Consider the following 8,154-nt stretch of genomic DNA (forward strand, 5'->3'; position numbering starts at 1 on the left):
GCTATTACCCAGAGAGATTTTTTTTTTTTTTAATGTATTTGATACAGAGTCTTACTATGTAGCTTGGACTGGTAGTGATCTTCCTGTTTCAGCCTCCCCAGAACTGGGATTACAGGCATGTGCCACCACACCTGGTCTCACCCAGAGAAGGGGTGGGCGTTTCTTGCTGTTTTGGTGAAACTGCGCCAGCCCAAGATGGAAACGTACGATCTACGGGTGTCCTTCCATGGACAGGCATACAGGTCAACACACAGGAAGGAGCACCGGCAACTTTCTACTGCCACTCATACCCATCTGTCCTCCTGGGTCCCATGGCTGCACATGCTCAGCTCAGTCTGGCTTTGCAAACTGCCTTCCTGACTCCCAGTGTGACCAAAGCCACCCAAGAAAGTGGGCCACCAAGGGGACTGATGCAAGGGAAAGCAGGGCCTGGAGGGCAGCAGTGTAAAGGGCAGCACTTGAAGGCTCCCCCAATACACACACACACAGGAAAGAGCAGAGAAGAAATTTCCATCACCTTCCAGCCAGCAGCTGGGGATCCGTCACTACTCGGTCTCTCAGGGACAGTCTGCCCACCTGTCCTTGGCACAGGGTCAGATTTGTCAAGTGTTCGGAGATCCCTGGAGGAGGCAGCCAAGATAAACAAGGCTGGATATTTTGGGATTCTTGCAGCCAGATGCCCTCAAGGGCAGAAAGGCTTAGGCAGTGGCCCAGGCCAGCCTCAGGTTTCAGGAAGATGATCTGTGAGGTCTTGAGGGCCAGGCAGCCTAATCAAATGTTCCCCCAAAGGGGGGGCTCCCAGACCCATGCTTGAGAAGACTCCGAGCTGGAAAAGGGCCCACTAAAGGGGGCAGGGCGAGGATGAGACCCAGGCAGACCGCAGGGGTGGCTGTGCTGCTGCTAAGCTCAGCGCAGAAACACAAGAGGGAGCCGTGACCCAGCAAGGGCAACTGCAGGCCTATGACAGGCTCGGGGCTGGGTTGTGAGTCACTTACTCTGGTCCCAGGCAGGAGCAATTAGGATGCAGGTATGAAACTAGGACTGGAGACCCGGCCCAGCCAGCACCTTTCCCTGTAACTCTCAGCCCCCAGTCCATGGTACTTTCAGGACTAAATCATCAGGAAACTAGATTTCTGGGGTGAATGCATCTGAGACCTGTGGGTCAGTCTGGAGCAGCAAAGGTTAGTGGCTTGATGAAGTCCAAGTGTTATTCCAGATTTGAGGCCACAGAGAGGGTTACAGAGGCAGCAGAGGCACCTACATCCATCTCCTGAGCCGGCCACCGAAGCCTCAGCATTCAGGAAGCCCTGCTTCTCCTTTCCAGCCTCCAAGTCTTGGTCTGCCCAGCTCTGCAGATGTCTACTCATGACCAGGGCAGACCAATTCCAATGTCCTTTTAGGCTTAAAAGAGAAGAACAGTAGGGGCTGGGGAGATGGCTCAGTAGAATAAATGCTTGCCTGGCAAGTGCAGGGGCCTGAGTTCAATCCCTGGTGGTGGTGGTGGTGGGGAAATCTCATACTTGGGAAGCTGAGGCAGAAGAATCATTGAGAGTTCAAGATCAGCCTGGACTACAAAGTGAGCTCAGGGCCAGCCTGAACTACATAGCAAGACCCTGCCTCTAAAAGAGAAAAACAACGAAAAAGGACACATTGTTAAGGATGGTGAAGCCAAAGAAATTTTGAAAAGTAAAATCGGCAAAGGATACTTCTTCCAAGGTACTAAGTATGGGCTGGGGAGATGGTTCAGTAGGATAAGCGCTTCCCTGGCAAGTGCAAGGGCCTGAGTTCAATCCCTGGTTCCACAAAAAAGAAAAGAAAAAGAAACAACCAAGATACTGAGTAGCCTCTTGGTCTTCAGACTAGTCCAAATGACTTCGACACCTTCCTAGGCCTCTTAAACTTTACTGTGTAATTACCTTCCAAGTTTACAGCCCCTGAACAATTCAGCCTCAAAACGCAAGCATTTTAAATGTAGGCCAAAGTCATTGGGAAACAAGCCTCCCACCCCAAATACAATAGAAGCACTGTCATCAGCCCGGCCCAGCGAACCATTTTCTGCAGCATAAGCAACTAAAGCTGCACACCAATTCAGACCTCAAGAGACGGTGCTGCACAAATAAGGAAGCCTGTAATGCCACCTTTAGCTCTTTAACTGGAGAACAGGCCAGGCCAGATGGTTGTGGGGTGGAACCTTACAAAAATGCCGGAGGACCAGAATGAGATTTTCTGCTCTATCAGCTCAGGGTCTAATTTTGACTTCAAGAAGCTTATGGAGCAGAAGATTAAAGCACTGGTGATGTCCTGTCTTTAGCTAAAGATAGGAGTGACCATTCAGGTGAGTTTGTCCATTTATTAGAAAGCTACAGACATACTCTAAAGCTTATATACAAAATATTTACAGAAGTGTGGTAAGATTGGAAGGCTTAGAATAATCATTCTTCAATAGAACAAATAAGTAAGATTTGTTAAGCAGCTGCAGAAGACTCAAGATCTTTTTTCCAACCAAAGTCCAGAAAAGGTACCTGGGCAAGGAAAGGAAATCTCCCTTTTTGTCAATGTCTTTAAAAGCTGCAAATATAAATGCTTCCCAGGTTCATTAATAATCTTATTTCCTTCACTTGTTTAATCCAGCCACAAAGTTAAACCTGGATTAACATCCCCGATGCTAACTTTTGCTTCAAAGAATTACATGCTTAGGACTGGGGAGATAGCTCAGTAGAATAAGTGCTTGCCTGGCAAGTGCAATGGCCTGAGTTCAATCCCCAGTTCTGCCCCCTCCCCAAAAGAATTACATGCTTAGTCCGGGAGATGGTACACACCTGTAATCCCAGTGCTGGGGAGCTGGGGAGGCTGAAAACAGGAAGATCACTAGGAATTTGAGCTGCATAGTGAGACCCTGCACAAAAAACAAACAAAAAAAGAACCCCACATGCTTAAGAGAAAGGGGGTGGGCTTGCCTGGCAAGCACAGAATTCTGAGTTCAATCCCCAGTACAGCAATAAATAAATAAAAGTAAATAAATAAAATAAAGGGGGGGCATGAAGCTGAAGGCCTCAATCAATGCACATTTTTGTGAATTTCTGAGAGTGCCAAGTGCCAAGAAGGTTTTTTTTTTTTTTTTTTTAAATCCAAGACTGTTTTAAAAAAGTTTTGTATTGGGGCTGGTGAGATGGTTCAGTGGTCTAAAGCACCTACTTAGAACAAGTTTAGCAAAGCACAGGGACCGCGGTTCAATCCCCCAGCACCACATGCCAGCCAGCCCGCCACCTGGTGGGCTGAGCTGGCCACACACACACACACACACACACACACACACACACACACACACACATAAAAAAATAAAATTAAAAAAAAAAAAAGTTTTTTATTAAAAAAAAAAAAAAAAGGGCAGGGGCCGGGGAGATGGCTCAGTGGCTTAAGTGCTTCCCTGGGAAGCACAAGGGCCTGAGTTCAATCCCTGGTTCCACAAAAAATAAAATAAATAAAATTTTTTAAAAAGGGGAGGGCCGGGGAGATGGCTTAGTGGAATAAACACTTCCCTGGCAAGCGCAAGGGCCTGAGTTCAATCCCTGGTTCCGTTCCACCAAAAAAATAAAATAAAAAATAAAATAAAAGAGAAAGGAGGGGGTGTGCTCAGTGGTAGGGCACTTGCCTAGCATGTACAAGGCTCTAGGTTTGATTCCCTGCGTGAGTGGGCAAGAAGACAAAGGCGAATCAGTTTGGCTCAAAACCTAATGGAAGATACGGACATCTCAAACGCTTAGCATCTACAACATCCTACAGCCAAGCACTCCAGTCATGTACCTGGATTCAATAAAGGGGTGCGGGGAAAGGGCAGGGGTCGGAGTGCGAGGGAGTCCGTGGAGCTGTTGCCCCGGCAGAGACGGTCAACACAGGCCGCGGCCCCACTCTGCGGCAAAGACGTGGGGTGAATAGCTGCAGGACTTGGGTGTCTGCGCCCCGCCCCGTCTCGTGTTATGGCCCTCAAGCCTAGCCCACTGGCGCTCCTCCAGGCCCCGACCCGGGGGCCCGGCCTCAGCCCGGCCTCGCCCCGCGCGCGGCGGAGGGCGCCGCTCGGCACCCTGGGAGCCCCGTCCGCCAGCCCCTCGCGCGCCGGCGCGTGACCTACTTCTGCGCACACCACACTTCCCGGCGCGCCCAGCAAGGCCGCCGGCGAACCGCGCATGCCCGGCTGGGGGACTGGGCTGGGGGTCGGGAGCCACCGCAGCCAAAGAAAAGTTTCCGACGCACATGCGCGCTGCAGCGGACGGTACCCCCTCCCATCGCCTAAGATATTTCGCATAAAGCTACCTACAAGCCCTCCTCGCCAGGGTGCATCGCCCCACCGCGTCCGCGGCTAGGTTTTACGAGGGGTTTAACTTTCTGCCCTTTCTCTTCACATTCTCCCAGAGGCGGCTGCTGAATTAGTCCTTAGCAAGGAACCCCCCTCAACCAGTGAAGGGTGTGGGCTGGATAGATAAGGCCACGTCCCCCAACCGCGCCGCCAACACTGACTTTTGATCTAAATTCCATGGCTGGACTGGACAGTCGCCGTCTGGCGTTGCTGTAGGGACAGTGGATCCTGAGAGAAAGGAACCTTTTTTATTTAATGCCCAGTGGGCTTGGCTCCAGCACTTCCACAGCCAGGAAAGGAAAGGCAAGAATTAGACCGAGTTCTTTGGTCCTCTTGGCCAAAGAAATTCCCACTTAAGCTGTGGGTTGGCGCCTGCAGGACAATTAGAAGGCCAGGCGCCAGCAGGGCCCAAACCTCACCCCACTTCTAATCCAAGTCTGAGTAACCAGATCTGGGCGGACGGACGAGGAAAAGGTTCCTGAGCAGGAAAAGAAAAACTACACCAGAAACCTGAACAGGTGGGCGTGATGGTGCATGCCTGTAATCCCAGCACTAGGGAGGCTGAGGCAGGAGGATGACCGTGAGTTCGGTGCCAGCCTGGGCTAGGCAGTGAGTTCAAGATGGGTCTCAACTACATCGAAATCCTGTCTCAAAAAAAAAGAAAGAAAGAATGAAAAAAAAAAAAAAAAAAAAAAAGAATGCTGTATATTGCTGTATAGTGAAAATTCAATTTGTGAATTTCCACTGCTAGGCCTACCCTTCCACCAGATTTACCATATCCTCCGCAAAGCTCTCCTACATGGTGTTAAACCTCCCTAATCCTTCCTCCCACACAAGCTGCTTTTCCCAATGCTCAAGAGAGGGATGGGGGCAGGTGCCCAAGAATGCAAGCGGGCTGTTTTTCTACAGGGAAATCAAAGACGAGAATCCACTCCCAGAACTGGGTAGGTAAAGCAGGGGGAAAAAGCTAGGTCAGGCCCTACACAGGCACCTGAGACCGTCTGCTGGGCCCTACATTGAAACCCAAAGTGTGGGGTTCCGGTTGCTCCAGGGGGAGGGGAAGCCCTGCAGGTTACCCTTCTTTCTCCTCCCTCCTTCCGTTCCTGGTCAAGGCCACAACCCAGCCTCTGGACAGGTGGGGAAGGAGTTCAGGAGTTGGGTCCTTCCTCCCAGACACTCCACCGAGATCATGCAAAACCCACTCACTGGCAAGGTTCTACGGTACTTCTTTTTTTCCCTGCCCAGATTTCCCTTAAAGCACAGAAGAAGATAAAGAGCTCAAACTGGAATGAATTCAGGCTCAGTAGCCCAAAGCTAATCTCCACAAGTCGGTCCGATCGCCAAAAACGGTGTCTAACTCCATCCCTGGGGCTGGCTAAAGCTGGAAATACTAATTACCACCTCCCCTTCCCCGTACACGGGAAAAGAAGCAAAAACAAAAACAAAAAAAAGCAACAAGGCTTGTATCTCCCCTTCCTTTCTCTAATTTATTTAACATTGGTGCGAGTCGTTTCTTTGGAGAGCAAGGAAAATTTAGTTATTTGGGATACGGAGAGCTGGAAATGGAGGCAAGGACAGATATGCACCCCACCCAGGAAGGGCCACTGTTGGAACTGGGAGAAGAGCTCTGGGTACCCCAGAACCAGAGAAAAGCACAAGAAAAAAGAAAGTGTTGAGAGAAACTAGACGGGAAAAGGAAAATGCTGATCAGGCGAGGGAGGGGGCGACACCGACGTGGAGTGCCCCCCCAGCCAAGAGCAGGCGTGGAGCGGGTAAGGGAAGGCGCTCGGGCCGGGGGCGTCGGCGGGCCCCCGCATCCCCAGCACTCACTCGAGTCTCCGCCCCGACGGGGCCGCTTCTCCTGCCACGGTGGTCTTGAGCGCGGGCCGGGGGTCGCTTTCCCTGTTTTCCTGGGCACCGAGAGGCCGGGGACAGCTGTGCTCTTTTTTTCCTAGAGGTTTGGGGCCGAGAAGGGAATGATGGGTTATGACCCTCAATGTTCTCCTTTCCGCTCTTTCTTTCGGACGTCGGCTTCGCGGCGGGGGACGGAGGGCGGGCGGCCGGCCGGGCAGGCGGCGTGGGGATGGTGGACCGCGGGGTGGCTCGCGTCGCGGGGAGGAGGGTGGTCCGGTTTGTGGCCGGCGACCGGTGCTGCTCTTCTCGCCCCCGCGTCGTCCGAGGCACTGGCTGGTTTCCGCGAGCGACCCACACCTTCCCGCGCCCCGGCTCGAAGTGAGCAAAGTCAATGAAAAGTTTCACCCTTAGCAACCCTGCGCATGGATCCGGCTTCCCCACCCCTGCGTGATGCGTCCCTCCGCCCTGCCGGGGCGGGGCCGGGTGCACAGCCGGGACTACTTCCTGGCCTGCGGAGCTTAACCCGCTGGTGCCCGGCGTTGGGCGAGGGCTCCAGCCGGTTGTTGGGCTGTCCTCTCGCGCTTGAGGGTGCGGCTCGGCTCCGAAACCGATCGCCTGCCATCTCCCTCCCAGGCCTTTCTCCTTTCCCTCCTAATCCCAGCACCACTGCGCCATATTTCTTGTCTTCAGATTCTCAGCCACTGTCTGAACCCTCGCTCACGTTGTAAGGTGTTTTCCCCAGGTGGACCCGAGCTCTGCAAGGGCAGCGACACGGTGGGCGCTCACAGTAGCTGCGCCGGATGAGTGGATGTCGCGGGGAAAAGCCCACATCCTCTGGTCCCCCGAGTCCTCCGCCGACATTTCAGCCTTACACCTGCCTGGGCGCACAGGGCACTGATCCCTCGCCCAGGCCACAAGGTGCAGACGCCTTTCCGACTGGGGCTTCCGCTGTCCCCGCGGCGATCGCACCAGGGTTGGGACAAGATGCGAGTTCAGGAAACATTTCGGACATAGACTCGGGTTGACCTGAGTGAGCGCCGCGCGCCTCGTCGGGGAACGCGCGATGCGAGGCGTGGGGGGGGGGCTGGGGTCCAGGACGAGCTGTGCGGGTGGAAGAGGAGCCGAGCACCACGATTAACCTTTAAATCGCCGCCTCCCGGCCCCAGTTTCCTCGCACCACGAGAGGGTGGGCAGGGCACCAGCTCCACGCGAGCGTTCCCTCTAGGGAGTCCACGTTTGCTCTCCCTGACTGGCGACCCCCGTAAGGAATAAGGAAAGACAAGCCACATTTCTAGCAGTAGCCAGCGGCAGGGGGGGGGGGAGCGCCGGGCTTGCACGCCCCAAGATCCCTTGGGTGGCGACACAAGTTTCCCCAAATCCGAGACCGGGCGTTCAAGGCCTGCATGATCGGGCCTTCTGGCCGGGCTTTGGCCATGCAGGTCACTCTGCCTTTTGTGACTGAGGCATAGGGATAGAAGAGCTGTGTACTGTGCTCTGGTCACAGGAGGATATACTACCAGACTGCGAGTCCCCTAAGAGGGGACTCGAGCCGGAAGTCGTTTCCCTCCTTAGAGCGCCCCTTCTTCAGTCCTCTCCCCCTCCTCCCTTCTCATCCTTGTCGGTTCCGGCCCAGCGGCTGCCTCCAAACCCACGTGGGGTGGTGAGATCGGAAAGTTTCCAGTTACAGGCAGTTTGTATTTTATTTTCCTTGATCACCGTTTTTGGCCAGGGCGGAGAGCAGTGGTAGCGTGGGGACTGAAAAGCACTCTCCTTGACGGCAACAAAGAATGGCCACGCTAGAGGGCAAACTCTAGAGAGAGGAGGGTGGGAGTGTAGCCCGAGAGAGTCCCCATCCCCCACGCGCAGAGCGTTCGGCCCCGGGGCACCTCTAGGGACTACTTGCTTCGTGCGTCAGCGTGGAGCTGAGCGTCATACACACGCCCCCT

At 53.8% G+C, this 8,154-nt stretch overlaps 1 protein-coding gene across 1 annotated transcript in view; it reads right to left on the reverse strand.

The window, feature by feature from the left end:
• Tob2 (transducer of ERBB2, 2) overlaps positions 1-7,722 on the reverse strand; it is an 11,960-nt gene extending 4,238 nt beyond the window's left edge. Inside the window, exon 1 of the mRNA XM_023702659.1 lies at positions 6,185-7,722. The gene's annotated coding sequence lies outside the window, so the exon portion shown is untranslated. The remainder of the gene's footprint in view (positions 1-6,184) is intronic.
• Positions 7,723-8,154: the final 432 nt, after the last annotated feature.

Source organism: Octodon degus, unplaced genomic scaffold (assembly GCF_000260255.1).
Source record: "Octodon degus isolate 3935 unplaced genomic scaffold, OctDeg1.0 scaffold00156, whole genome shotgun sequence".
Classification (NCBI taxonomy): Eukaryota; Metazoa; Chordata; class Mammalia; order Rodentia; family Octodontidae; genus Octodon; species Octodon degus.